This window comes from Polypterus senegalus, chromosome 18, assembly GCF_016835505.1.
Source record: "Polypterus senegalus isolate Bchr_013 chromosome 18, ASM1683550v1, whole genome shotgun sequence".
In the NCBI taxonomy this organism is placed as follows: Eukaryota; Metazoa; Chordata; class Cladistia; order Polypteriformes; family Polypteridae; genus Polypterus; species Polypterus senegalus.
This window is the reverse complement of record NC_053171.1, coordinates 22,864,644-22,888,302: the sequence shown is the minus strand read 5'-3', so window position 1 is coordinate 22,888,302 and position 23,659 is coordinate 22,864,644. Positions and strand designations below refer to the sequence as shown.

At 41.4% G+C, this 23,659-nt stretch overlaps 1 long non-coding RNA gene across 1 annotated transcript; it reads right to left on the bottom strand.

Moving 5' to 3' along the window:
- Positions 1 to 4: 4 nt before the first annotated feature.
- On the bottom strand, positions 5 to 20,908 carry LOC120519077. The gene is made up of 3 exons (XR_005631380.1): positions 20,795 to 20,908; positions 11,663 to 11,793; positions 5 to 209 (listed from the first exon to the last, which is right to left on the bottom strand). It is a non-coding gene; the product is annotated as an uncharacterized LOC120519077 (long non-coding RNA).
- Between the last annotated feature and the right edge of the window lie 2,751 nt (positions 20,909 to 23,659).

Here is a 23,659-nt window from a genome sequence, read left to right as displayed (position 1 = left end):
GCATGGTGTGTCAATTTATTTTCCTGGTATTTGGACTTAAGACCTCTTATTTACAACAATGAGTTTGGGATTGTGTTTAAGAATTGGCAATAGTTACGACAGAATTATAATTTTCGCAGTGTTTTTCCTGGTCACCTCCGTAATTTCTTACTGCCTTTCTCTTCATTTCTTTGCCTGCACTGCTGCTAGGCTATGGCCTTCCGCAGCTCCTGGTGAAATAAGCAGGTTTAGGTAATAAATGAATGTTCTGTCCCTCAAACATTTTCCTCATTGTGTTATTCTAATGCAGACAGGCATTTTAAAGCATAAACGAGTGAACATTATAGCAAGCAAGCAAGCATCGTGGCCATCTCTAAAGCAGGGGTCCTCAATCCTGGTCCTGGAGGGCCGCAGTGGCTGCAGGTTTTTGCTCCAACCCAGTTACTTAAGAAGCACTTATTGCTCCAGTAACACTTCTGCATCACTGTAGTGTCTCGCTCATTAAGATTTTGACCCTTTATTGCTTATTTTAGTCTTAAACAGCCGTATTCTTGTTTTTTTAATTGCTCCTAATTAGCAATAACATGCATATGACAAAAGAGACCAGCATTTCTCCATTTAGCTTGTTACAATTTACACCTGTGTGTATTTATTATGCACTACTGGGTTTAATTAAATACAAGGAAGGGAAGTGAAGAGAAAAACATGAAAGACTGAGAATTACTCCCATTTTAGCCTTCAAATCATTAATTTGGATTAAATTATTGGCAAGAATTGCTTTCTAATTAAGCAACCGGGATTGAACAAAATCCTGCAGCCACTGCAGCCCTCCAGGACGGTGACTCGAAAGTGTCATCTTGTGTAAACAAGAGTGTTTGGAAGTTTGGGAACGTGTCATTAGGTAAAGGAAGGAAACCTGATCAAGGTTGAACAACGAGAGTTTGTGGAAAAGGAATCTGGTAAAGACCATAAACATTAGACAACTTCTCCAGCGATTTTCTGTCATAGCTTCCATTTACATGCAGTTAGCACCGTGTTCCTATGGCCGCCAGCCATGTAGTCTGACATGCCCAGCGACTCCCTCCAGCTAGTCCAAGACTGGTTGGATCTTGTGTTTAGTCCTAGGGGCAGGCTTTGTGTGAATGAGAGCGGAAAACCAAGGAATGTTCATCTGGAAGGACAATGCATAGAATGAAGTATTTTCTGTTAATTCAATAAACGTAATGTCACTGCTGAAATCCTACTGTTTCCATAAGGCAGGTCATCTATTAAAAGGAAGTTGCTACTTTGAAAGCTCAGCCAATGATAAACAAACTTTTTCATACGACTGTATGGCGGCGATAGACCATGCATATACACCATGTGGCCATATTTCAAATAAAAATCTTAAACTATGTGACATAAACCAAACTTTCCCAGAAACTTCAGCCTTAAGACATTGAAAGTATGAGGGGCATGTATTGAGATTGGCACCATCTAGAAATCCCCATGCCTGCAACTTCTTGAAACCTCAATTTAGATGGAAAAAGACCTCAAAGGGGGAGCGCACCTAAAAATGAAGCGGCAGCTTTAAAAAAAGCATCAGGTAAAAATTTTATTATTATGGTCCTATTGGACTTGAGCATAAAGAACTATAAGAAGACATGGCTACCGCATGGCGTGAGCTGTCCTGTAACGCCATCAAATGATCAAAGGATGGATGAACTTGATATACAAAAGACTGCAAAATCTCTATGGAAAATCAAAGAATGCGACATTACTTTAAGATAGAAACTTAACCAGACAAACCTGGTAAAATCGAAGCTAAAAAGTATTTTCAGTACTACTTTTAAAAAAAAAAAAAAAGAATTGAAAGTGAGCAGCAAATAGTAGATGAACTAAATCGGTGGTCCTCAAACTCTGTCCCGAGATCCAATTTTTTGGATTTTTGTTTATCATTGGCTGAGCTTTCAAAGTAGCAACTTCCTTTTAATATCTGACATGCCTGATGGAAACAGTAGGATTTCAGCAGGGACATTAAGTTTATTGGATTAACAGAAAATATGCAATATGCATCGTAACAAAATTAGACAGGTGCATAAATTTGGGCACCCCAACAGAGATATGACATCAGTACTTAGCTGAGCCTCCTTTTGCTCCTTTGAGCCTCTAGACGCCTCCTATAGCCTGTGACGAGTGTCTGGATTCTGGATGAAGGTATTGCTGACCATTCTTACACAAAAAAAAAAAAAATAATCTCTCCAGTTCAGTTAAGTTTGATGGCTGCCCAACATGGACAGCCTGCTTAAATCATCCCTTAGATGATATTCAAGTCAGGGGACTGTGACGGCCATTCCAGAACATTGTCCTTCTCCCTCTACATGAATGTCTTTGTAGATTTCAAACTGTGTTTTGGGTCATTGTCTTGTTGGAATATCCAACCCCTGCGTAACTTCAACTTTGTGACTGATGCTCGAACATTATCCTGAAGAATTTGTTGCTATTGGGTTGAATTCATCCGACCCTCGACTTTAACAAGGGCCCCAGTCCCTGAACTGGCCACACAGCCCAACAGCATGATGGGACCTCCACCAAATCTAACAGTAGGTAGCCGGTGTTTTTCTTGGAATGCGGTGTTCTTCCAGCATGCAAAGCGCTTTTTGTTTTGACTAAATCACTCAATTGTTGTCTCATCAGTCCAAAGCACTTTGTTCTAGAATGAATCTGGCTTGTCTAAATGAGCATTGGCATACAACAAGCGACTCTGTTTGTGGCGCGAGTACAGAAAGGGCTTCTTTCTCATCACCCTGCCATACAGATGTCCTTTCTGCAAACTGTGCTGAATTGTAGAACGATGTACAGATACACCACCTGCAGCGAGAGGTTCTTGCAGGTCTTTGGTTACAGAAACCCACAGATAACCTCCATTCTCACAATCCTGTCATATGCCGCTCCTGTATTTTTCTTGGCCTGCCAGACCCGCTGGGTTTAACAGCAACTGTGTCAGTGGCCTTCCATTTCCGGATTCCATTCCTTACAGTTGAAACTGACAGTTTAAACCTCTGATGGCTTTTTGTAGCCTTCTCCTAAACCAGGAGACTGGACAATCTTTGGTTTTCAGATCTTTTGAGAGTTGCTTTGAGGATCCCATGCTGTCTGTCACTCTTCAGAGGAGAGTCAAAAGGCAGCACAGCTTGCACTTGACCACCTTAAATACCTTTTCTCCTGATTGGACACACCGGTCTATGAAGTTCAAGGTGCAACAAGCTAATCCCACCAATTTGGTGTTACAAGTAATCAGCATTGAGCAGTGACAGGCATTCAAATCAGCAAAATTACAAGGGTACCCAAATGTTTGCACAGCCAGTTTTTCACATTTGATTTAATTTCATACAACTAAATACTGCTTCACTAAAAATCTTTATTTGGTACTCAGATGTTCCTAGGAAATGAGACATACCACTGATCTTTTTTTTGTTGAAAGTAGAGTAAATTATGCAGGCTGAGAGGGGTTCCCAAACTTTTTCATAGGACAATATCCTCAGATTTTATATGCATAGCAACATTCTATACTTCTGGGATTTGTAATAACTAGCCTCTACTTTGGTCCAATTTCTTTTCTATTTTTCCCCCATCACTGCTTACTTGACCATAGGGGTATCTGCTTTTCTTTGATCAACGAGACCCCCTGCTTCATCAGATCGTTCAGGACAAAGTCATTCCTCCGGATGGAGGCCTGGCCTTGGAGTCTCCGCAAGTTGTTCGTTTTCCTCCTCCCAGCAATCTGAGCACAGCATCAGACTTTACAACACATCTCTATATAAAGAGGACTCCTCATTTTCTAATAATTGTATCGTTTTGTAAATGCATATTAATTCATCCTTATCCACTATTTTCAGCATCTCATTTGTTCGTTCTCATGTCAGTTTGTTTTGGTTCTGTCTTGCATCTTTTAGACATCTTGACAAAGAAACCTTTCAATTACACTCTTTGTACAAAAGTGTGCTATAGAAATAAATGTTGTTGCTTTGCACCCGATACTTGCTGGGTAGGCTTCAGCTTCCACGAGACCCTGCACAGGACAAGCAGGCTTGGAAGATGGATGGGTGGACAAATGGAACATTCAGCAGGGCTCATGAGAACATCATCCTGCCGAACCAGTCTGCCAGAGTTAAGTATAAGATCTGATTTAGTCAGCCTGTCAAAATGCTTCATATGGTTCCCACCAAAAAATAAATTTTTGAAGCCATCAGCATCAGTGGTTACTCATGAAACAGGATTTCAAGTTAATTAGACAGAGATTCTAGATGAGAGGGTATTATAGAGCGTGTGTTAATACGGTTATCAGCAGTGGGAAGTCTCTGGACCACCCTCACTTTACATTACCAATGCCCAATTTAGAAAGGGGTCCACTCAGATTTATACTCTGCCCAGCCAATCGGTCAACTATATTCTGCATCATTTGAAAATCCATCCATTATCCAACGCTATATCCTGACTACAGGGTCACGCGGTCTGCTGGAGCCAATCCCAGCCAACACAGGGCGCAAGGCAGGAAATAAATCCAGGGCAGGGGGCGCGCGCACACGCATACACTAGGGACAATTTAGAAAATGGCAATCACATTTATGTCCTCAGCACGTGTCACAATTTCCTAAATTCTGGTTTTCTGACTGAACAGAATAGATAAACGGTGCTGCCTTGACCCTCCAACTTCATTTTGTGGGGGTCTATTATTTGGAGGTGAACATTTGTTTATTCTTAACTTTTTTTGGGGGGGGGGATAAAATTTCTGTTATTGTTGCTATAGTTGGTATTAGAGTTGCGATGAATTAGAATATTAAAGTTTTAATGTTATTGTCAGGTTACTGCTGGGCGTCCCGTAAAAGCCATAAACACCATACAGCGATTTGCGTTTCCCACCCCGCCGCTGTTAACTCCCACATCCGGGCTTCAGGACCGACGCCTTCAGATCAAGCGGGCAGTTCAAGCAGTGATGTTGCACTCCCTTCTCTGCCCATTTACTAAATTGTGTACGGTGTGACATGGTGCCCATTCAAAATTTCTTATTACCCGCCACCCTTTTCTAAACCTGAGCAGTCTAGATCCGGGCCCGTACATTGCGATCACCGATTTTACAGAGTTATCCAACTTGTAAAACCTGAAGAAATACCTGGAGGCAGAACAGCCGATGAGCTCTGCCGGCCGCGGAAGGAAGCCCGTCAGGTTTGTGTGTGGGCGACGGCTCGAGGAAGTGCGGAGCGGAGTGGCAGACTGCGTGATGTGCGCCAGATATTTACTGTTAGTGCCCAGTTTTCCGCATTCACAGTTGTCAATACAGAGAGGCGAACGGAAGCCGCGCCAGGTTATTTCAGTTCCGATTTACATACGTTGAAGTTTCTGTTCTAATTCGATGGATGTGCCAGTGAGACGTGTACAGTTTTAACTGTCTGAACGCTTCATTAGCGCTTCACTAAAATGATCGCAGCGCCAGCTCTGTGCCATTCTGTAACGTTCATCAAATGACCCTATCCTGCGGATTTAGCGAAATTTTACGTGCAACGGGGAACAAGTTTACGGCGCAATTTAGAAGGATTTATAGAGAAATCCGCAGTGGAAAATAAGTCGAAAGACACTGTATAAGGCACACAGTCAACCCCCCCCAATGAGAATGGAGTTCAACTTAAGAGGAATCAAGGTGCATGATTAGAGAGTATCAATTGTATAAAACGTCTAACTGGCTGATCCAAAGAACATTAACTAGTCAGCCTAACATGCATTATGAGCAAATCAAACCATTTAAGTAAAAGATAAAGCATCAAAAGCAAGACTAGGTGGGCTAGTATACAATCAGCAGGTGTTTAAATGGGGATTCGTTTCACAAACACAAATGTGCTGGAATACGAAGACGCAACTGAAGGATACGATCAGAGAGGTGCAGACAATAGGTATACGGGGTGGGGTGGGTTAGATTTCTTGTGAATTTATAGATTGTGGGCTCTGGATTCAAAAACGAAAACCATCGATGTTCAAAGGAAAACGGCTATTTTAGCTGATAAAATTAACTACAATTGAGCACTGTTGGTTCAAATGTGGGGACCTCAAAGTTCGGTTTATTCTGCTGGGTCATTTGTCAGAGCATACAGAGTCCTACACTTTCTGTGGGAGTAGGGGCAACACAGCCCAGAAATTACATTGGACTCCGAAGGACTGACCAGCAGTGTGTAAAGAGCAGTGTGAAAAAGATTAAGATATCAAGGACATAGAAAGAAGGTACCAGAGACGCTGATGGCGGCAGACGACTGCTGGAAGATTTAAAAAAAACAACAGTGACAAAAACTACAGTAGTGGTATATGTACAGATTGGCCACTTTATTAGGTACAGGTGTTCAACTGTTTGTTAACACAAATATCTAATCAGCCAATCACATGGCAGCAGCTCAATGCATTCAGGCCTGTAGACATCATCAAGATGACCTGCTGAAGTTCAAACTGAGCATCAGAATGGGGAAGAAAGGTGATACAAGTGACTTTCAATGTGTGTGGTCTATGGCCGGCTTGTCATCCCGGCCAATATCGGCAGGCCGCCAGGTGGAGCTCTCCCTGCAGCATGGAGGTGCCCCCGAATACCAGCAGGGAATCATGGACGATGGAGTTTTCCTTTACAGCCCTGCTGGATACCACAGGGGCCAACAAAGCATGCTGCAGAGATGCCCAGAGAGTCGTATGTGCCCTATAACCCGGAAGTACGTCTTAGACAAAGCGACAGGGGAAATGACGTACTTCCGGGATGAAGAAGAGAACTTTTTATCTGACCTGGAAGTGATAGGAAGTCACATGGACTGAAGGATTGGAGACACTTCCATGTTAGGGAACATTTAAGTGACGATGGGAAATCCCAGATGTCAAGCTGTGCTAGGTGGAAGGATGGCAATGTGTCTGGGAGTAGTGAAGGATTGTATTATTGTGATTATTGGTTATTTGTATGAGTATTGTGGAGTGGAGGGTGCTCCGTGCACTGAAAATTAATAAAAAGTCAACTTTTTTGGACTTTTACCTGGTGTCTGGCATATAGTCTGAGGGTTCAAGAGAACGATAGTGCCCTCTATCTGTCACATGTGGCATGATTGTTGGTGCCAGATAGGCTGGTCCGAGTATTTCAGAAACTGCAGATGTACTGATATTTTCCTACAAAACCATTTCTTGGATTTATAGGATGGCCCAAAAAAGGGAAAATGTCCAGTGAGTGGCAGGTCTCTGGGCAAAATGCCTTGTTGATGCCAGAGGTCAAAGGAGAATGGCCAGACTGGTTCTAGCTAATAGAAAGACAACACTAACTCAAATAACAATTTATTACAACCGAGAAGAGAATCTCTGAATGCACAACACATCAAACCTTGAAGCAGGTGGGCTACAGCAGCATGAGATCACATTGGGCGTCACTCATGTGACCTAAGAACAGGCAACTGAGGCTACAATTCACACAGGCCCGTCATAATTGACAACAGAAGATTGGAAAAAATGTTGGCTGGTCTGACAAGTCTTAATTTCTGGTGCAACATTCGGAGGGTAGGGTTAGAATTTGATATCAACAAACATGAAAGCATGGCTCCATCCTGCCTTATGCAATAGTTTAAGCCAGTGGTGATGGTCTAATGGTGTGGAGGAGAGTTCCTTCACACATTTTGGGCCCCTTAGTACCACCAGAGCATTGTTTAAATGCCACAGCTACCCGAGTATTGTTGCTGACCATGTCCATCCCTTTATGGCCGCAGTGTACCCATCTTCTTCCAGCAGGATAACACGCCATGTCACAAAGTTCAGATCATCTCAAACTGGTTTCTTGAACATGACAAGGACTTCACTGGACTCAAATGGCCTCCACAGTCCCCAGACCTCAATCTAGTAGAGCACCTCTGGGATGTGGTGGAACTGGAGACTCACATCATGGATGTGCAGCCGACAAATCTGCAGCAACTGTGTGATGCTATCAGGCCAATATGGATCAAAATCTAGGAGAAAGGTTTCCAACACCTTGGTGAATCAATGCCACCAAAAATTACAGCAGTTCTGAAGGCAAAAGGGGGTCAAACCCGGTACTAGCAAGATGGACCTAAAAAAAGTGGCTGGCAAGTGTAGGTTTACAAATATTACATGGATATGAAAATATTTAGGCAGATCGATTTAGAAAAACATTGGTTTTCATATTTTGAATGTTTTACTTAAACGTGACGTGATGGAAATGTTTGTGTGCTCATGAATACAAATAAAAACTACTATTCACAATTAAAACTCTTTGTAGGAGTTCAGTTTTGCAGATCTGTGATATTATTTGGATTTTCAGAAAGCTTTCAATAAGATCCCACAGGGGAGGCTAATGATCAGACCTAAAGAAGTCGGAATTCAAGATGTGAGGAGTAGAGGAGTTAAAATCCACCTAAATATCAGGACCAAATGGTTCAGTAACAGGAAACCTTATGGAATTGGGTGACATTTAAAGTGGTGTCCCTCACTGGAGCCGCTGCTCTTTAATACGTAAAGATGAGAGTATAAAGACAAAGCTGGTAACATTTTCAGATGGATGCTTAACTAAGTGGAATGATGGAAGATTTAGAATGAGCCAGGCCATTACACAGGGAGCTTCACAGGACACGGGCTTTGGCAGATTAAATTTAGACAATTGTAAAGTAACACACATACTGTATGAAGTAAAAATATTTGAAGTTATGAGATGGACATAGGAATCGTAGTGGACAGACTTTCTAAATCCAGACATGGTGCTGGCACGATTAAGAAGGCTAATGTTTGGTTATAAAGCACAAAGTGTGGAGTGCAAGTCAAGAAGCATTTTATAAAACGCACTGGTGAGGCGACAGTCTTATCTAGAGGGCAGTTGTGGTCTCCATATTGTAAGAAAGACATAGCGACACTAGAGGAAGTCCAGAGAACAAGAAAATGGGTTGATCACAGGACTGAGAAGTACAAACTTTGGGGGCAAAACCAAAGAAACTGAAACATTTAAATAGAAAAGGAACAGATTAAGTGGCAACAGAATTGTAGGGTCCAAAATTAAGGGAATTAGTACAGTTGACCAAATCAGTTACATTAAAACTCTTCAATGGGAACACAAAATAATTGAGACATGGATTAAGTTAGCAAAGCTCGCCAGTCCTTTCCACTGAATTTAAACAAAAAACAAAACCATTGTCGAGTTTTGAAGGTCCCCAAAGTCCTCCTGTCTACCACACTACGTGGTCACTTATTCCATGCGTCTGCGGTACTCTGTGTAAACAAAAACGTCCTGATGTCCGTGCAAAATTTACCCTTAACAAGTTTCTAAATGTGTCCCTGTGTTCTTGCTGATCTCATTTTCAAGTCACCATCTCGATCCACTGTGCGAATTCCCTTCATAATTTTTAAACACTTCAGTCAGGTCTCCTCTTAATTTTCCTTTTGCTTAAACTGTAAAGGCTCAGCTCTTTTAATCTTTCCTCATAATTTATCCCCTGTAGCCCCTGAATCAGCCTAGTCGCTCTTCTCTGGACCTTTTTTCAGTGCTGCTATGTCCTTTTTGAAGCCTGGAGACCCAAACGGCACACAGAACTCCAGATGAGGCCTCACCAGTGTGTTATTAAGCTTGACTTTGAGAACCTTCAAAGCGTCAAGTCTTCTTGGAGAAACAAGATGAAAAGGATTGACAGACCTACTGCGAACAATGGCTTTTTCTTGCTAAAATTGTTTCCATGTTTTCCAGCAAACTAGTCAAACAGTTTATGGTGTAAAGGATGTGTAGTCAGCGGTGAGCACGTAGCCAGCGCCTTTTAAACGACACTAATGCTTTTCCACCAACGCTTAGGGACACAAGGTGGCAGATAATGGAGCTTCACAGGTTTCTTTACAGACTAATCTGTTCTCTGCTTCATGTTAATAAAAGGTATGCACTTTATGGTCAAATAAAAGACAGGAAGGAGGGGGGTACCCTTGCTGAGAAAAGATGGGATACTCGTTCCGTTCACTGCAAAGTTAGTTACCATTAAGTTAATTTGGAGTTTTTGGATCAGATTGGAATTTTTTTTTTTTTTTAATATAACAACGACCATCTATCCATTTATCCAGCCTGTTTAGTTCAATTCAAACATCGTGAGGGATCAGGAGTTTTTATTGGTGGCAGGGATGATGCAATCGACTCATAGAATTAGTAACTGGTCTGATCTGAGCGGTCAAGATGAAACGTTGCGTATCCTGAAGAACAACACAGGAGAACATGCAGACTGCGCAGACAGTGGCGGCGATCTGAACTTAGTCTTATGGAACCCTGGAAAATTAACCATTCAGCCACCAATAGCTAAAGTTACTTCAATCTGTCCATTCGGTTATTCATTTTGTATTTCTCCCCTGTATCCACTTAAAGATGAAAAACTCATTTGAAGCCAAAGAGGTTCTGTACACGTGGCAAAAAATAACTCCATAAATATGTTTTGCATTTAAGAACTTTTCGCTCAAATGTTAAGAGTTTCCATAATTTTGATAGTTAATTGTGTTCATATGCACAAATGTGCCCGCATACTATAGAAGGCTGAAAGGAGCGGCGAGTGAAACGCTGCTACTCGAACACGCCCAGTTTCTCTCTCGCTCTCTGCTGACCGTAAGTGGAGTTACAGAGCGATTTGTCAGCTTCAAGCATTGGAGTCAAGGAAGCAAATGCTACGATCTACGCATGCGTACAGCCTTGAAACGCTCGGCTTAAAAAAATGCTTTGTGCGCATGCCTCAGCCCTTTCGCGTCCCTCACTTTGCCTGTTCTTTGTAGATAGCGGTTTAAAGTGCCCTAGTCCTGCAGCAAATTTAATATGAAATGAATGAATTGTGTGAAAACCGGAAAAAAGTTAAGAGCCCAGGTATCAACAGACCTATTTTAGAATCAGCACAAGTACCAGGATTATTTCTGAAGTGTTCAGGGCTATACCGTCTTCTCAGATTGACCATTTTGGATCAGAGGCTCGAAGAAAATATACTTTATTGATCAGGCCAATGGTCCAGGGTTAGTCTTAGCGTTTCAGCTACGATTGAACATCTGCAGCGGCGGTTTTTACACGTATTTAGACGGAATACTATCGCTATAAATTTGCGAACCAAAAAACATGACATTCAATTATCCGCATTAACCAGAAAAGAATCGCGAGGGTCAGTGCCAATCTCGGGAGCAGGAACCATCCCCGGACAGGGATGGGGTTAGTTAGATTTCGGTTATTAATATTTGAATCGCTTCTCATGGGTGTTTAGAAAGCTCAGTATGTCTAAATTTCCTCATGGAATTAAACGTGTGTAGCGGTAGTGAAAATTGCACCGGGGTAGTGCAGTTGTGGGGGCAAAGAGCGGATTTTATAAAACGGTCACGTATTCTCGGTCTATCGGGCCAGCTTTTTAGAACTTGTTACTTCCCAAACATTAGAAACTTGAACTCTTCACTGTCTAACCTCTGTAATTCTGACACTATGTGCTTGCTACCTCAAAATTAAATAATCGTGATGCTCTTTATTCCAGCAATTCTGTTAAACATATAAACACGGAGCAGAACTCTGGACAAACAGCCCCTGATCAGCTCACCCTTTCCATGTAATCGTCACTGGCTTCCAGTTTAATTCTTATTACACACTCACTTATCATCTGGACTTTCACGTTTACAGGGTTACACACCGACTCACCCACTTCATGCGTCTTCTGGCCTTTGTAATCCTATCAGGTGTCCAGGTGTCCTCCATGGAGGGGTCGGACTTTCAGTTGTACTGCGGTGTAGCTCAGGAACAGATGCCCTCTTTAGATTCATGGATTCTTGCTAAGGAAAGAAAGAAAAATGATTTAAAAACTCATCCCTTAATTTGCCCCCCAATTCTCATACAGTCAGGTCCATTAGTATTTGGACGATGACAATTTTCATAATCATGGCTCTGTAAGCCACCAAAATTATTATGTGATTGAAGTGCATAAACCTTCACCTTTAAATTCAAGGGATTTAACAGAAATATCATACAAGCGGTTTAGAAAAGACAGTAATTTTTTATACATAGTCCCCTTATTTTCATGGAATCAAAAGTATTTGGTCAAACTAACAATCATAAACCTGCTGATCATTTTCAATAGTTGGCTGAAAATCCGACAGTCAATCGTGTCCTGAAGTCTGAGCTCATGGCCATCTCAACTGCTGGATTTGCACTCCAGTGATGCTTTGCCAGGCCTTTACTGCAGTGGTCTTCAAGTGTTGCATATTCATTAGACTTTCTGCTCTCTGTTTTGTCTTCAAATGAAATACATGTCCAGTTGGTTTGAGGTCAGTTGATGGACTTCACCACTGAAGAATATTCCACTTCTTTGTATTGAAAAGCACTTTGTTTGCTTTCACAGTGGGTCTTGGCTCATTGTCCATCTGTACTGTGAGGCATCGCCCTATCAGTTTTGCAGCATTTGGCTGAATCTGAGCAGACAGTATAGCCCTCCTGGACACTTCAGAATCCATCTTGCTACTTCATCAATAAACACCAGTGATGGAACCATGGACAGCCATGCATGATCATCCTCCACCATGTTTCATAGATGATGTGGTATTCATCAGTTCATGGTACATGTTAATCTTAGCTTTCTTCATCCAAAGAAAGTTGTTCCAGTACTGGACAGGCTTTTAAAAAATATTTGCTGGCAAAGTCTAATGTCCTTCCTATGCTGGAGGTCTACCAGTGGTTTGTACTTTGTGGTACTTGCTTTCATGAGGCATTTTGATTGTAGACTTTAGCATTGATAGGTCTACCTCCTGGAGAGTGTTCTTGGTTTGGCTAAATGTTGTGAAGGGATTCATCTTCACCAAGGACTGAATTCTGCAATCATCCAGCATAGTTGTCTTCTGTGGTTGTCCAGGACTTCTGGTGTTGCAGAGTTCACCAGTGTGCTCCTGCTTTATAAGAAATCTACCAAAATTTCCAGCTGTCTGGAAATTAGTTTTTTCTGTCCTCCCTGCCCATCGCACCTTATTTTTATTCTATATTAATTAGTGTTCTCCAATTTTAAATTCTTTGGCTTTTTTCTCTTTCTTCATCACGTAAAGCACTTTGAGCTACATTTGTATGAAAATGTGCTATAGAAATAAATGTTATTAGGTTTTTAGTCATGCAAGCCGTATGGGATGGTATTATGGGCTTGTCAAGCAGATAGAAGACATCTGTACACTGTTGTTGAACAGGCAAACATCAAATCTCAATTTGCAGCAATGTCCAGTTCTCCGCAATGTAATCAGAGCGGTCGACCGCACACACATTGCTATGAAAGGTGCCTTCACAGAGTGAATTTATGTAAATAGAAAGCATTTTCACTCTATTAAATGTGCAAATCTATGAAGCAAAAATGCACCTCACTAATGTCTCAAAATGGCCTGCCACGATTCATTCATCCCGAGAAACAAACGTGAAAATGGTGCTGTATGCAATAACTGGCATCTCTTACAACTCACCATAACCTGCGATGGTGTCAGAGTCTCCTTCCCCGCTGGCAACAAAGGTATTGCCAATAACTGCAGCAACTCGCTGCTCAAATGGTGCGAGCCCTGGGAGTTCACTACAGTATACCCCCCTAAAGACGGTGGGCTGAGACTCTCCTTTTTTCGGCGACTTTGAGGTTTGACCGTTTTTTTTGTGCTATTTTCTGATCCTGAACTTTTGAGCGCATCTGCCATGCTATGCCACTCCATCAAAATTTCCTTGAATTGCTTATTCCACTGACTAAGCAATCAAGTAGTACATTTTTCCTTGTCCCCACTTCACATAGCAGGACCTCCATTTTGCACTCGCTAAAGTTTCCCCCCAGTCCTTGTGCCATTCTCTTTTCATGAAACACTGAAGGGAAGGGGCTATTTATATTGATATGCATATTCAAAGTGGCATAATTTTGGGAGGAGTTGAGGTGGCAGGCATGTGCATTACATTTCACACTGACCAGGACTTACGGAGCGGAAGAGCGTGGAAGATGGCATACGCACAGATGTGCGTACACACAAAAATATTCAGATGCATACATTTCCACTTTTGTTCGTACACCATGTTTTAGTGTGAATTCTATGCATGGAGTCATACATGAAGCCCTTGGTGTTTCTGTTTGCTTCTTCTCTCTAAAGAGTTCGTTTTCTCTTTCCTTACTTGCACGGACAGCTTTTTGTACCTCATATTGAGAGTTCACAGGGATAGCTTCCAAATTTAAGTCCCACACTTGGAATCAATTCCAGATATTTTACCAAATTCATAGTTAATCAAATAATGAGGGAACTGCTCCCACTTGACTATGAAACAGTTTGTCAGTCAAAAGTCCAAATACTTTTGAGCCCCTTGAAATGGGGGTGTTATTCCTAAATGGTTCACGATATATTTTTGTAAACCACTTGAATTAAAGATGAAAGACTACACTTCAATCACATCTTGATTGTATCGTTTCAAATCTTCTGTCATGGCGTGCAGAGCGAAAACTATGAAAATTGTGTCACTGTCCAAATACCTATGGACCTGACTGTATATTTTTACTTTATTGTTCTTTATACACACACACACACACACACACACACAAACATACTGTATATACATATCTCTCCATTATAAAATAAAATCCTGGAAAAGGAAAAGCAGGGTGACGATACGTGATCTTCTCAGAAGACACTTAAGACATAAAAAATATCAAATAACACTCAGTCGTGTAAAGGCACGTAGCACACACAAAGCCTGTGCCTTCAGCACATGTAAAGCGTATAAAGACAATACGTTCAAAATTAAACATCAACGACTATGCAAAGAAGAAATAGCAGCCCGGAGAAAGAGAGACCCAAAAGTGTTTTAGAGAAAAAAGAATAAGAATTTATGAAAGCAGTGGAATTTGAAAGGCTCAAACAAACGATGGCGTGATACACATGCAGAGAAAGGTAAAGAATATGAAAGCAGTAAAATTCAAAAGTTTTGTAGCGTCCCAGCCAGGTTGAAGCCTTTTTTGTTTTAAGCGACTGTTAGGTCCGATTGAGGGAGGGCAGAGTACAACACAGAAGACTGATAGCAGTGCGACAGCAGATGATCCGACGGAACCTCCTTAGTATGCGTTCAGCCATCCATCAACACCCCCGACAACACGAGCAGCATTATACGTCCCGAGAAATAGATTTAACCATACCTGGGGCCAGAAATAAAGGACAAGTATTGTTTTTACAACGTCACGCGAGACAAGGCAGTGAGACAACATTTAAAACAAGTCCACGGACATCTAACCTAGCAGTTGTTGGATTGCTGTTGGCAGACGCGCTTCATGTGCTCCCAGCTCTTAAAACAATGACATGAGACGAGCAGAACACACAGCTTGCCAGCAGCAGAAAGCCCGCAGATGATCAGAATGCTTCTCCTTAGCGTGCATTCATTCAAAGTAACCCTCATCCCCCCAACCTCACCTCGCCCCCTTCACAACGCGAGTGACAGAGATGTGAAATGGCAAAAGGACAGCTGCTGTACAGGCTTTGATGTGATCAGGCATCGAGACAAGCAGAACAGGCAGCTCGCCAGTGTAATGGGCTAGAATTCAGTATTCTAAAGAAAGGGCATTTGTGTGTTGCTTAGTGTAATGGCCTATAAACCAGTGTTTTAAAGAAAAGGCAGAATTTCTGGAAAATACTGCTACAGGTTATTGCTGATGGCCATCTACAGGACATAAATATTTACCTGTTATGCTAAAGAGTCACCTGCTTTGAATAGTCACACTGCTTTTATTTAGTATCTCTCCTACATACAACGTGGGGATACAAAACTGTCTGCTGCCAGCAGATGATCCGACGGCATCTCCTTAGTGTGCGCTCAGCCGCACCCCCTTCACAACGCGAGCAGCGTTGTACATCCTGCGAGAAAGATTTAACCACGCCCGGGGACAGAAATAAAGTATTGTTTTTACAAAAGTTTTAAAATAAAAGTGAAAATAATGCATATGTAACAATTCCCATGAAACTAATCTGTTTATATTGTATATCCGGTAAACCAAACCCGGGGGCGGGCAAGCGAAGACAGAGCCCCCTAGTTTTTATATCTATCTGCAGTGGGTTGGTTCCTGCCTTGTGCCCTGGGTTGGCTCCAGCAGACCCCCCCGTGACCCTGTGTTCGGATTCAGCAGGTTGGAAAATGGATGGAGATTAATATACTCACACACATTATACACATACACTTCTCTACACTACTGGTTAAAAGTTTGGAATTTTCATGTTTTTTGATAGAAATTACCTTTAACAAGACACCATTGAGACCTGTTAATTTGCTCAAGAACATAAGTAATTTTTCTTTCCATGAGTGGGATAATACTTGTATTCATAAAGTTCAGTTGTGGGTTTAAAAAAGGCAAAAATGGTAAAGTCCCTTAGGTTCTCCTTCATTTGCTTGTATAAATGCTAATCAGTTATTAGAGAAACCTTTGTAATTGCATTAGCAACTGAGTGACGGGTCCGAGTGTTTGGGTTTGCAAGTGTACTGATAAAAGCCAAGATCCAGGCCTTTAATGACCTCTTGGACACGGCCATCAGCAGTGTATCTGTCTGCGGAGAGAGGGTCGACCTCACCGAGAGGTTTACTTACCTCGACAGTGACATTCATGTCTCTTGTGACTCTTCCTATGAAATCAGTAGACAGATTGAGAGAGCATGGCGGGTCATCAGGCCCATGGAAAGGGGTGTGTGGTCCTGCCACTTATGCAAAAGGCCGAGGGTCCAAGTCTTTACAATCCTGGTGCTTCCTATATGGTTGCAAGACATGGATGCTATCCAGTGACCCGAGATGAAGACTGGACTCCTTAGGTACTGTGTCTGTTTGGAGAATCCTTGGGTATCGCTGGTTTGACTTTTTGTCAAACCAGTGGTTGCTAACAGAGTCCTGAATGAGACATTACCTGCATTTTTGAAGGAGTGCCAGTTACGGTACAATAGTCATCTGGCATGATTCCGGCTCTCAGGATCCTAATTGTTGAGGACCAGAGTGGGTGAACCAGGCGAAAGGGATGCCCATGTAAGACCTGGCTGTAGACGGATGGTCATTTACGGAAGGTGGGACCTGGACCAAGTGTTTGCCTGGGGGGATGCAACCAGATCCTGAGCGATTTCATCATGTGGTGGGTGCAGCAACATGTTGTACCAGTATAAGCTCTCCAACCTGACCTGATCTGTATGTCAAGGTACTGGCATTTCTAAATTTTAGTTGCGAGTTCAAATAGCCAAAATGAAACAGTTTCCACAAGTAACATGTCAGTCTATTGCTATGTTTTTTGCAGACCGAAGGTTATTTCATGTGACAGACTGACTGAAGATTTCATATAAAAAGGTGTCCATCACCGTCTTCAGAGAAGTGGGCAAGCAGAATCAGAACAGGAAAGAAGGGAAACTACACAAGATAAGGACATTAGAGACTGTAGTCGGTGAAACACACACCTTACATGTCTTCATTTGGCTTCTTCGTTAAATACACACACCCAACACCAGTGTCATCTACAATGATGACAAGACAACTCTGAGATGCTGGCCTAAGAGGAAGAGTTTCAAAGAAACGGCCATTTGTAAAAGTGGAAAATACAAAAAAACTATTAAAATGGGCAAAAGTACACAGACATTTCAGAAACAAGCCAGCTGAGGACCTGCAAAGTGTTTGTTGCTCAACCTCCACACCCTTATGTCATTATCTGCTCTAAAAGGAACCATACAACCCAGAAAAGAACCAGCATTTTTTTTAACAAACAGATTATAAATAAACAGATTTCATACATACACAGTTTATTATCTAATAATGCAAAGAGTACGCGACACGTGCATCCCTCCCAGGGATCGAACCTCGGACATCAGCGTCAGAGACGAAGTTCCTTTACGCTGCGCAACGGCGTTTGTTTCGTTTATTTGACAGCCTGGAGATCCGAGTAATTACATTCATAGCATCAATAGTCGGAGTCTCGATCTGATTGTATGGGTGGGGATGCTATGAATGTAATTACAAACGAAAACGCCATTAACATATTTGGACATAAACCCAGCATATGCAAACTTAAGAACATATTCATAATAAATAAAACTTTACGAACAATACACAACACCACAATAGACTGACTGACAGGTTTCTTGACAGTGTGCGTTCATTTTTGCCATTTCTTTTAAACTCAGAACTGAACTTTAGGAAATCCAGTACTTTGCAAGCAAAGTGAACAGAAAAAAAACAGATTGCAGTTAAAGGTTTCTCTAATATTCAAGTAGCATTTATACGTGGCAAATGAAGGATAAGCTAATGGAGTGGAGCACTAGAATCACTGGGGAAAATGGCTGCCAAGTTATAGGTGACTAACAAATTACAAAGAAGTCCTCATACGCAGCAATAGCCATTAATATTACTAGTAACGTCTTGGCTGTATTTCAAATCAATTGAATGATATTTGGGGTGTGGAGAAGTTTCTAACAAAAAGCAAAATTTCTTGGAGGAGATTCCAAACTTTTACTTTTCACCAGTAGCGTGTGTGCATATTAGGCCTACATTCATACACCCCCCGCATTGTGACCTTATGGGTCGGACTGTGTTTGAGCGCTAAAACTGAAGTGCGCGTTTTTTCTCAGGCTCGGTCTCTGCGCTCCCAATGGCAAATCTCATCTCTATGCGGCTCGCTGGGCTTGTTCATTTAAAAACGTCCTGTGCTCGTCCTTAATTTGCAGCTTAGGAAATTAATTGAATTGATAATTCTTGGCGTAATAAATAAAAATAATGTCTTGCGTTTTACATGAATTCATTTTAGTTATCTAGGATTTTTAACCCTAAAAAAAAAAAAAAAAAGATTTTTCTCCCTATTGGCGCATAATGCGGGCCGTTAGTTAGGGGTTATCCGGCACTTTCGCTCATGGGCACTAGATGGCGACCACATCACGCGACGAAGTTCAGATGTGGCGGGTAGTGTTTTATACATTTTTTTTTTATTATTTATCCGTTCGTTTGTATTGCGTTACATTATACACATTTTCATTTGCCCGAAATCGGTTTTACATATTTAGCAAGTATATTAACCATATTGCAGCTTCGTTGGAAAGGCAGAAAACATCCCCGTTCAGGTCCCGTTTTTGTTACGTAGGCAATGATAACTTTACATTTTAGTACATTAGGTGGTCTCCCGGTGACCCTGGCCTGAATTGGGAGGATAAGGGAAAGCAACGTTTATTTATTTATAATTGAAAAAGAGTGCAATTTTCTTTATAGATGAAAACAGCCCATGAATATAATTTTCTACACAAGATGTATATCGTATATGCAATGTGTTCTATTGCACGGACCGGAGACATTTCATTCCGTTTTAACGCTTTTAACTACAGATTCCGGACTGGCGAGCTGGTGTGAAATGAAGGGTGTCTGTCACAAATGAACGTGTTTGTTAATAACACGAATAGGCTTGGAGAATGGTTAAGCTAACTTAATGGCGTCATTACAAGTTAAGGACTCGAAACACCAAAAAAAAAAATCAGCCTGCTAGTCCAAAGAAGGAAGGAAAGCCTAATGACTTGAAAAGCTTAAAAAAAAAAGGTACGAGAATACGTTTTATATTAAACAAATGCAGTTTAAAATCGCCGAATTTTGAAAAACATTTAAAATCCCAAACATTAGCACAGCTTTTACAAATCCAGTACTAAGTAGTATTTTATCCAACAGATTGTACTGTATATCACAAACATGAAAACTGCTTTTACGAACCTTGTACCAAATGCCATGTTATCTAACAGATGGCGCATCACAAACATTTGCACCGCTTTTACGAATCCTGGGCCAAGTAGACTGTAAGAGACACAGCAACTGGACGGGCACGCCGCACTGCCAACTTTAACGCGGAAGTCTACATTAATTACTTACAGGGTGGTCCAGATCTAATTATGCAGGTCCAGATCGTCTGGATGACTTTGATTTATGCAGGGATGATTACATTCTGGTGCAAAGACGATTCTTCATGTCGTGAGTTCGCACACTTCTCGATCGTCCGGGATTTTTCGGGTGAATTTCTGTGTAATAAACTTAAGTTATAGCGTAATGAAAATTGCATAATTAGATCTGGACCAATCTATAGATTTCGGTCTTAGACGGGTAGCACAGCTAGTAAACGAAAAAAATACTATTAGAGAATATACCAACATAGAATAGTAGACCACTACCAACAGTCGCGCGTGTCTTTCTAGCGCCAAGAGCCCCCACCGGGCAGAATACCGACAGAACAGCCGGAGACAGTGAGGGGCATGCGACGTATATGAAAGTATACAGGAATAGAGTAAATGCATGGCGTTATACCAAAAAATAACAAACAGTCTAAAAGCGAAATAAAAGAATAATCGTGGTTGGGGTCGCACACGCAGCTTTACGCAACAAAAACATTCTCAAACCGGTTCAACCCATATTGGGGTCTCTGCCACGTATTCCGGCAACGTCGAGTGCAATGGGTTTGGGGGGTTAGGAATAGTACACAAGGACAAGGCGCCAATCCGCCACAAGAGCCACTCACTCGCGGTGCTCGCCCCCGAGTACATTTACATTCTCCAGTGAACCTACACGCGTATTGGGAGATCCGCAGCACTCTGGGAGCGGCGACGTCATGCAGGTTGATCAGCACTTGCAAAGATGTCACTTGACAACAAGGGCCCCATAATCCAACTTACACATTGGGAGAACGTGCAGACCCCATATGGACAGCGATCGGGCGCGGGATTTGAACCCACGACGCTGAACGTGTCCGTGAAGGAGCATCGCGAACTTATCTGAACTTAAACATAAACCAAACATACTTACACCGCAGCATTTAACTGCACCGTCCCGAAAAGATCGATCGACCTGATGAATCGTGCAGTGAGGATCGAATTTTCAGTCAGTTGGGTGCAATTGAGCTGTCCGCTCCTGGGCCGCCTCCAATTAGAACAGGGGGTGTCAAAATGAGCGTCGGGGCTTCGCGGATTCTTTTCAGCTGCATTCTTAGTTACAACCCAATTAACATTTGCTAATTAAGCAGCCATCAGCTGCCATCATGTTAATTGGCCTTCTTTTTCAAAGATTCCAAACGCATAATTGTTTCTTTTTTCCTTAACCAGCAGCTCATCAGTAATACACAGTAAACGCTCCAGTGTTAAATTACTACTTTAAGTGTTCATAAGGACCATCTAAACAATCAAAATGTTAATTTAGTCCTTTAAACCTTATGTTAACACTGGTGGGCTTTTGCAAAGCCAATTAACAGACCACTATACAGTTGGTATATTCAGTTCCCGGAAGGCCATCAATTTTCAGTCCATCCTATTTATTTATTAAGACCCAATTCCTGGTGTTAACAAAACCTGTTATTTAATTATATGGCTTCTTAATGAATGGGACAATTCCAGAACTCTTTTTTCTGAGAGCACCCTCAAAATGATTTGTAGAGCAGAGTTGATCGATATATCATCTCAGACCTTTGCCTTTTTTCTTTTTAGACATCTTATTGAAGCTGATAGTGTGAGATGGACACCCAAGGGATCAAGGGCCAGTTTGAACTGACCAGTTAACCTAAACTGCATGAATATGGGATTGTGGGAGGTCTTGGGAGAACATCTACAAACTCTACAAAGATGGCAACATGGCACAGGGTTCAAAACCAGGATGCTGTAGCTGAAGTGACAATGACAGTTAGGCTGTCAAGCTCAGATAACAGGACTGCTTGATTTATGCTTTGTGTGTTGTGCATGGCCAAAGCCTCATCTCACCGGTCTTGAAAACATCTCTTGGAAAAAGTTTTATCTCATCCCAGGATTTTTTTATATAATAGAGAGATATATACGGATATATGATATTAATAGAGTTCAATTCAAAAACTATCCTCAGATACTGAAACATGCTGCAATGAAAAGCTGCACCCCTCCAGGTCTGAAACTGACCACCCATGTATTACAGAGTAACAAATCAATTACAGAATTGCAGTGGATGGCAAGGTGGCACAGGGTTAGCACTGGTGACTCACAGCTACAATGACAACAACAAATGTGTTTCTTCCTTAGCTCAAAAATCACACAAAGAATGAACTGAGTCTCTAAGAAGACAAGATAAAACTCCCAAAACACCTTGCAGGAAACAAAGGAAGAATTCTTGGAAAGGGCAATCCAAAGAGAATTCCCTCTTCCAGGTAGGTTGATGTGTGTAATGGGGGTCAAAAGGTAGGATAATGAGACTGTTTCAAGTCACACCCTCCACTCAACGATATTCAGCCACGCACACGGCCCTCTCCCTCCTCATTCATGTGAATGCTTTTGTCAGACACAGTTCCTGCTGTCTTAGCTGTTAAAAATGTTAACGTTTTCCTCACTTTAAGTTCACAATTAAAAAAGACTTATTAAGTCCAAATCTAATTAAAGAATTTCATCACGAAGGGTTATCAACTAAAAAAAATGAGTACACGGGCAATCCTAGCAACGAGAAACGAAGAAGTTAAACGAATTAACGCCAAAAATGTCAATTGGTTAAATGCGAATCAATAGACTCTGCTGAAACAGTTGGCAGTGATCGTGAGGAAGATGAAAACATCAACTTACAATATCCCAAAGAATACAACTGTTCACACCGTCCGGTCTTCCAATTCACACGAATTACTGTTGAAAGAAGGATGTATCCACGAAAGGTAATGTAGTACATGTTCAGGGGATAACATTACACACCAAAGGAGATCCTGATTTGCCATTCGTATTAAAACGTTTACAGTTTCCCATTAGAATAGCTTTTGCAAAGGCTTAATAAATCACAGAGACAAACATTTGAAAAAGTTAGTTTTTTAATGGAGAGTAAGAAACGAAATTTAGTCACGAGCACAGTCCAAACACAGAATCAAAATTCAATGCGATATTGACGAAAATTTAATACAAAAAATGTTTTTACTGATGTTTTACAGTAAAAGTGCTATAAGTTTAAAAAGTATTTTTCGTGTTCATTTCAAAACCAAACAGAACGAAATCTTATTACGCAACGAATAACTCAGCATCATTTTCTTTCGATTTATTACGTTTTACTAATATAACATAAAATAGTTAGTTCTATTATGCATATGTTGCAATTCCAATGAAAATAAAAATCTGTTTAAATTGTACATTCGCTTCCCCATACACGTGCGACAGAACTGCAAAGAAGGTAGCGCGTGGCGCCCGCCCAGAGGTTGGCAAGCGAGGCAAAGCCTCCTAGTATATATATACGTGCATATCGTTATTTAATATATTCTGTTTATCTTAAGATTTAAAATGTCTTTGCATTATTTCTTGTCTTTAAACAAAATGTCACACAAAATTAAATAGACAGGTGTGAAAGGCACTACATGATAGATAGATAGTTTATTTGTCCCCAGGGGGGTATTTGGATTTTTACAGAAGCTCTTTAAATAAATAAATAAATATTCCCACATACTATGCTCTGAACACACACCAGAATGGCTTAAAAGAAAGAAACTTTTAAAGAAATGACTCCACTCCACATCCGCTGTGAGCTTAGAAGCGAGCCAGAAACGAGTAAATTAGCAGCAGGAATCTGTGATAAAATGTAATATTTCCAGTGTGATGTTGTTGTCACAGTCATACCTCCGAAATGCAGAAGGCAGATCTTCTTAAATCAAAACCCTTGCTACTTCAAAGTGTACATACTCGGTAA